The sequence below is a fragment of the Phacochoerus africanus genome, chromosome X, assembly GCF_016906955.1.
Source record: "Phacochoerus africanus isolate WHEZ1 chromosome X, ROS_Pafr_v1, whole genome shotgun sequence".
NCBI classification, from domain to species: domain Eukaryota; kingdom Metazoa; phylum Chordata; class Mammalia; order Artiodactyla; family Suidae; genus Phacochoerus; species Phacochoerus africanus.
In genome coordinates, this window is record NC_062560.1 from 34,923,787 (window position 1) to 34,930,789 (window position 7,003).

A 7,003-nucleotide genomic window follows, 5' to 3' on the forward strand; every position below is an offset into this window, starting at 1 on the left:
GATTAGCAAACTTGAAGACAGGACATTGGGATTCATCAGATCAACGATAGAAGCAAAAAATTCCATAAGGAAACATTAGGTTTAAATGACACATGATATTATATGGACATAACAGACATATATACAGATCATTTCATCCAATAGCACCAGAATGCACATTTTTCTCAAGGGCACAGGGAACATTCTCCAAGATAAATCAAATGTTAGGCTGCAAACAAGTATTAACATTAAGAAGACTGAAATCTTATCAAACATCTTTTCAGAACAAATACTATGAAAGAATAAATCAAATACAAGAGGAAAACTAGAAAATTCACAAAAGGGGAGGTTAAATAACAAACTCCTGAACAAGCAATTAGTCAATGAAGAAATCCAAACAAATCAAAAAATATTTTTAGACAAATGAAAGTGGAAAAACAAAATGCCAAAATTTAAGGGGGCATAGCAGTTAGCACCAGGAAGGAAATAAAGATCTGAGCAGGAATAAATTAAATAGAGATTACAAATATATAGAAAAGATTATGAAAAGTAACTGCTGTTTGTTTTTTTTAACATAGCCAAAATTTGACAAACTTTTAGCTGGACTTGTCAAGAAAAGTAGAGCAAAGAAAATTGTAAATGTGTTTTCTATTGAAGTATAGTTGATTGTTGATTTACACTGTTTTAGCTGTACTGAAGAATGATTCAGTTATATATATATGTGTGTATTCTTTTTCGTATTATTTTCCACTATAGCTTATTATAAAATATTGAATATAGTTCCTTGTGCTATATGGTAGGTACTTATTGGTCTCTAGGTCTCTGGGTCCATCTATGTTGCTGCAAATGGCATTATTTCATTCTTTTTTATGGCTATTACTCCATTGTATACATATATACCACATCTTCTTTTTCCATTTTCTGTCAATGGACAGTTATGTTGCTTCCATGTTTTGGCTATTGTAAATAGTGCAACTATGAATGTTGGGGTGTGTGTATCTTTTCAAATTAGGGTTTTTATCTTGCCTGCATGTATTCCAAGAATGGTGTTGCTGGATCATATGGTAGCTCTAATTTTTAGCTTTTTAAGGAAACTTCATATTTTTCTCCACAGTGGCTGCACCAGTTTATATTCCCACAACAGTGCAGCAAGTTTCCCTTTTTTCCACACTCTCTCTAGCATTTATTATTTGTAACCTTTTCTGTTCATTTGTTTGTTTTATATTTGTGACCTTTATTATGATGGCCATTCTGACTAGTGTGAAGTAGAATGTAAATGTATTTACAGTAGTAATGAACTATCAGAATGAGAAGTTAATGAAATTCCATTTATAATTGCATCAGAAGGAATAAAATACCTAGTAATAAATTTAACTAAGGAGATGAAAGATTTATATAGTGAAAACTCTCAGACATTAATGAAAGAAGTTAAAGGAGACACGAATATATGGAAACATATTCTGTGCTCACAGTTTGAATGTGGCACTGTCTTTACATTCAGTCTTGATCTCTTGAACATTTTTGTTTTAACTGGTCTTTACTCTCTGAATGTAGGTAATGTTACTAACATTGACCCTGATGCTCCAGAACTTCCACAAGGATGTTTTGAGGGATTTTATACATTTTTTAAAGAGACTGATATGCTATCTTTCTCTGTTCTTCATTCCATCTACCAGTCTATTAAGAATCATTTGTGTCAAAAGGAAAAATTAGGTAATGTTACCTTGCCTTGTTAGTCCTTAATCCATAATCGTTCTTGGTAAGTACCATTCCATATATGAATTCCCATTAAAGCCCATAGCAGAGATAACTTTATCTTAAGAAATGCTTTAGATTTCTCCTTCTTTCACAGAAAAGCATGACTGTGAGAGAAAATTTCATGGCAAGGACACCAAGTAATAGAGATGGGAGTAGTGATACAGTTGTATGCCTCTACAGTGAAATTGGAAGGAACATGGTATAATGGAAAGAATGCCAAATTTGTAGTCAGAAACTCCTATGTTTGAAGCTTAGTGCTAGGCAAGAGACAAGGAGGGAATCAATGTTCAGTTTGTCCCTCAGGACATACACATTGAAGAATATGGTATAAACCCTTTGCCTACCTTTTGTTATTCTATCTTAGTCATCATGTACCCCTTCATTTTCTTCAGAATAAAAAATTTATTAAAATGATGTTGAGGTTTGTACAGTATGACAGAATTGACCAAAAACACAACTGAGGCAATTATTTTAGTTACAGAAAGTCTCAGTTGTCAAACAATCAAATTGATAATAACATAATTGATCATAATTGCTTATTAAAGTGAAAGCATCAACTAGAAAGATGACACCTTGATTCAGATCAGTCATTCTAATGACTCAATTAGAGCACTGCATGTTTCAAATTTGAGGAATTAGCTGCTACTAAGCTGAAAAGAAATGCATCTGCTACTGAAGGATATGCCTTTTACGTATTACATATGTCTGAAATCACAGTGGGAGAGAGTTAAAACAAATAATATTAATATTACTGTATAACACTTCTACCACACATTGATGTTTAGAGCATTTCACATATGGCCCAGTTTAAGCCTCTACAAAATAATATTGAATATTATTATTCTTATTTTATGTTGAGACACTGTCTCTGAAATAATTCAATATAAATGACTTACTCATTGTCATATATCTGATGAGTGCTAAGCTGATATCTTAATTTCTCACTATTTTGATTATTTGACTCCTGAGCTACTCACAAAATATTCTGCTATATATTTTATGTATCTGAGATCCTTTACTCATGTTCATTATATTTACTTCATTGATTATAGCTTTCTTAGAGAAGGGAACATTAATTTCCCTAAAAATGTATATGAAGATATTAAATGCATATGATGGAGACTGTATCTTCATGGGAGTGAGAGAGTGTGGAGATGAGGAGAATACTTAGGAAGCAGAAATACTGCCTGAAGGCCCAGACAACACGGGCCCCTTCTTGGCCATTTCTAGCCCACACTCTGGGTTCTCATGCTCCAGGGAGTCCCTTCTCTGATGGCCCTGAGTCCACTTGCATGGTGGGCTTCTTCCTGAGCCCATCATGCTGAGTGCAGACCTGCCTCAGGTGTGTACAGCCCTGGGCCCAAGAGGTAACCAAGTGGCACATATTAGTGGCGAGATGTGAATAAAGTTTCATCCTGTGTATGGTGGTGTCCACATGAATGCATGGTCCCGCTTAGTATGGAAGGATGTGATGCAGACAGAAGTGAAGGGGAAGGGACTGCTAGAGCCCAATGGTGCACTTCTTCTGTGATACTATTTTCTAACTTATAATGCCACAGAATCTGAGAGTTCAGAATTTGCACCTGCCCTTCCAGATGATGAGGAAGGTAGCTTGTCAGGGTAGGAGCATAGAGCACTTTTACTTAACAGTGTCTTAGTGTTGTTAGTAACCTTTAAATGCATAGATTTATGATATGAAGGCCTTTATTCTCTTGTTACAAGCCCAAGAAATGTTACAGGTGGCCTGAGAAAGGTGGTATTATTAGATAGGTAATTTGTACTTCCTTTGCTAGTCCACACCAGTAACATTAAATATAACATCATAATGTCAGAAGAGTTATGCCTTACTCATCATCAGAGCCTTGATTATTTCTTCTTAGATTTAAATAGCTTCCCAGATTTCCTCTGGTATATACCCTAAAAGGACCACATTAGGAAGTCCCTATTCAAAGTTATGAACCAAATATTAAGAATTCAAACTTTCCTGAAGTATTCCTGAAGTGACAATTCAGGGAAATTCAATCTAAAATTATTCATCCATTCAACAAATGTACATGTCATCTACTGTGTAAATGGTAGACATTTTTAAAGAATATATTAGGGATAAAAAAGATGCATTGTGCATAGTTCTCATTTTCTTGGGTCATAATGAAGATCAGATTATCATGTTGACTCTAACATAGAGTGACAAGTAGAATGTACATGAAAAGTACAGATGTGATGCTAGGGGAATTTCAGGGCAAGCAAATTGTAGGAACTATGGGCACCGCTTTAATTTCGCCACCCACCCTGAGTCTCCAAGACTTGCTGCTGCCTGCTTGTTCTGCTTACCTCATTCCTTCTTCTATCTAATGACTAGCTAATTTTTGAAACCCCACTCAGATATTACAGCCTCCCCAAGATGCATTTCCCTCACCTGGGATAGATGCATATCCTGAGCTCCCAGACTACCGCTTGCACACACTTCACTGGATTCTATGAGTTTTCACATCTTTCTATCCATAAGAATTGTCTCCCTTTAGGACACAATGGCATCTTGCATTTCTATATGTCCTCTGCTACACACAGTGTCCTGGACATGCTAGGAATGACCTCAAGGCCTGCTGGATGACTGAGGATCAGAGCAGTACAGTAACTATGTTGTAGAATACATAAAGTCAGAATATGAAGAGGAAGAAAGAGGAAGGGCTCTTTGAAGTGGAGGAACTATCATGAGCAAAGCACAGGTGAGACACTGATAAAAGGAGAAAAGCAAGTAGTGCTGTGGGTTTTCTAGAATAATGATTTGGGAAAGATTTGGGAAGTAATACAGATTGAGAAGGCTTTTAAATACCAGGCTCTCAGGGTAAGGAGTCTTCACCTATTTGCTAAGCAACAGAATATCTTGAACCAGTAGATTTTCATGAGTGGAGTTCTACTTTAAGAATGTAAAATCATGCTTTGGGAAGATGCCCAGGAGGAGAGACTAGTGACTGCCAGTGAACTAAGAAACTCTTCATTCAGTGACATTTATGGAGAACTTATTAGTTCCCAGGCCCTGACCTGGGATCTGGAGACACTGAGGCACACAAGTCTTTAAAATATCACAGTCTAGCAAGGGAAGCTGAGCTTTAAAGAAGGAGGAATGATCCTGGAAGATATAGAGGTTCTATGAAGGGAGCTTTGTCTGCACCTGGAGAAGCAGAAGAATTCTTATTTGGATATGGTTGGAAACTGATATTTACCTGGAGGGAAGACATATCAAGTTAGTTAGAGAATGCAAAAGTAAGGGTTGTTTAAGAGGAAAGCGAATGATTTAATTATCTTGAGCCTATCGTTTGGGGGTTAATACAGGCAGATATAACAGCACAAGTATTGAAAAAATTATGCCTCATGAATCTCCCGACTTCATTTCTGCAATTACCCCTATTATGCAGTGTAAGGAATCACTGAGGTTAACCTGGAAGGCAGGTAGCCTCGTCTCTATTTGGGGGCATGGGGTATATAAATAAGAGAAAAGGAGACAATGTGACCGTTGAGAAGATAATGTGAAAATCTAACACTTAGACACACAGGAGCAGAAACCAATTTAGACCCCACACTGACAAATATCGATGTACCTACAAGTGTGAATCCTCTTTGGGCTAAGGTGGTCCTACCTACAAAGTCATGCACCTTGCTGGGCTGAGTTTCCAGAAAGCTATTGGAACAGTTTCCAGAAAGTTGTTGGAACAAGGGCTCTGATATTTCCTTAAAGAAAACAACCTTTCACTCCTGATGAGTGTATTTTCAGTTGGAGGAAGAATTTCAAATGGGAAAGCAACAGGGCAGGAGTCCTTTCCTTTTATAGTAGATGAGTGCATCTGTCATATCTTTCTACTCACAAAGGTGCATATTAAGCAGAATCCTTAAACTCCTGTATTTCTAGTTCTGGCCCCCATTCCTAGCTGCAAACAGGTCTGCCAATCATTGTCAGTTTTGTCAGGGAATTTTGTGACCTGAATGCCTGCAGTGAATCCAGTGGTCAGGTTCTCATAGACTACTGAGAACCTGTTGGAGAAATGACACTGTAGGAGACATCACAGAGATTGGCAGTCTGTATCCAAGGCAGTGACCTAGAGAGGGAAGGTCAGACTCTTTCCACGTCCCACTACAGATGGGCCAAATCGATGTGTGTGACAATTAAATCTATTATACTTTAGCACTGGCAAAAGAATAAGTGACAAAATAGGAAAGAATCAACTCAAGAAATCCATGGCCTCAATTAGATTTCCAGTACTGACTCCCTCAAACATTAGTTTCATGGACACATCTTTTGCACCTGGAAAGTGACTGAGTTAGGATAAGCCAGCTTACGCTCCAGGGGAAAAAAAAAATCTCAAGATATCCGTGATTTAAAACAGTACTAGTTCATTTGTACCATAGGTTCAGCTGAGGAACAATAGCTGCTCCAATCTGTAATCAATTTAAAAAGAGATGCTAATTTTTAGGAGGAATTTGGTACACAGGAGCTCATCACAGGGATGGGCACAAGACCATGGGCTTGGAAGAGGGGAGTGATTTCTACATGCTCCCCCCAGAGGCTCCCCCATGCCTTTCCCAGACTCCTTTTCGTCGGTGCTTGTGATCCGAAGGTTAAGATCTGAAGGTTAGGGCCTAAATGTTTCCTCATGTCGCCACATTCTGGTCAATTTCTCTATTAGATTTTCTTTTTTTTCTAGTGGTGTCAACATAATGAAAGAAAGGTCTCTAGTTTAAATTACAGCAGGGCCTATGTTATTAACTAAAGATAAATTTATATTAGTTAAATGGCATTTAAAATTAAAATTTCAGTGATTTGCTAAGAGGCCAGGTGTAAATAATAGTTTAAATATGTATTTATTTAGTGTCCTTGGTCCAGTTTCATACATTTTCTATATTAAATTTTAGAAAAGACTTCAAAATTCCTTTGCCTGTAAGATGGTCTGGAGAAAAAAAAAATCCTATGCTTTTAAATAGTAAATCAGTGGCATTTGAAATTATGTCTAATACAGTATAAACATAAAGGAGGAGGGGGAATCTGGTTAAGCTAAATGCTTGTCAGTAGCTAACACACTGTCTTTGAGAACTCTAGAAGCCTGATATGCCCCAGGCCCGTCTGGTAACTTCCACTGGAAATGCATCGAATGTTAAATGGACAAACTCAATGTAGATGCAACATGAGAGATTAAAGTCCTGGGAGATGCCAGCCATGGCTTCTGATTTACTATTGCGGGTTTTAAGCCCTTGTATCTGAGCCTCAGGCCAT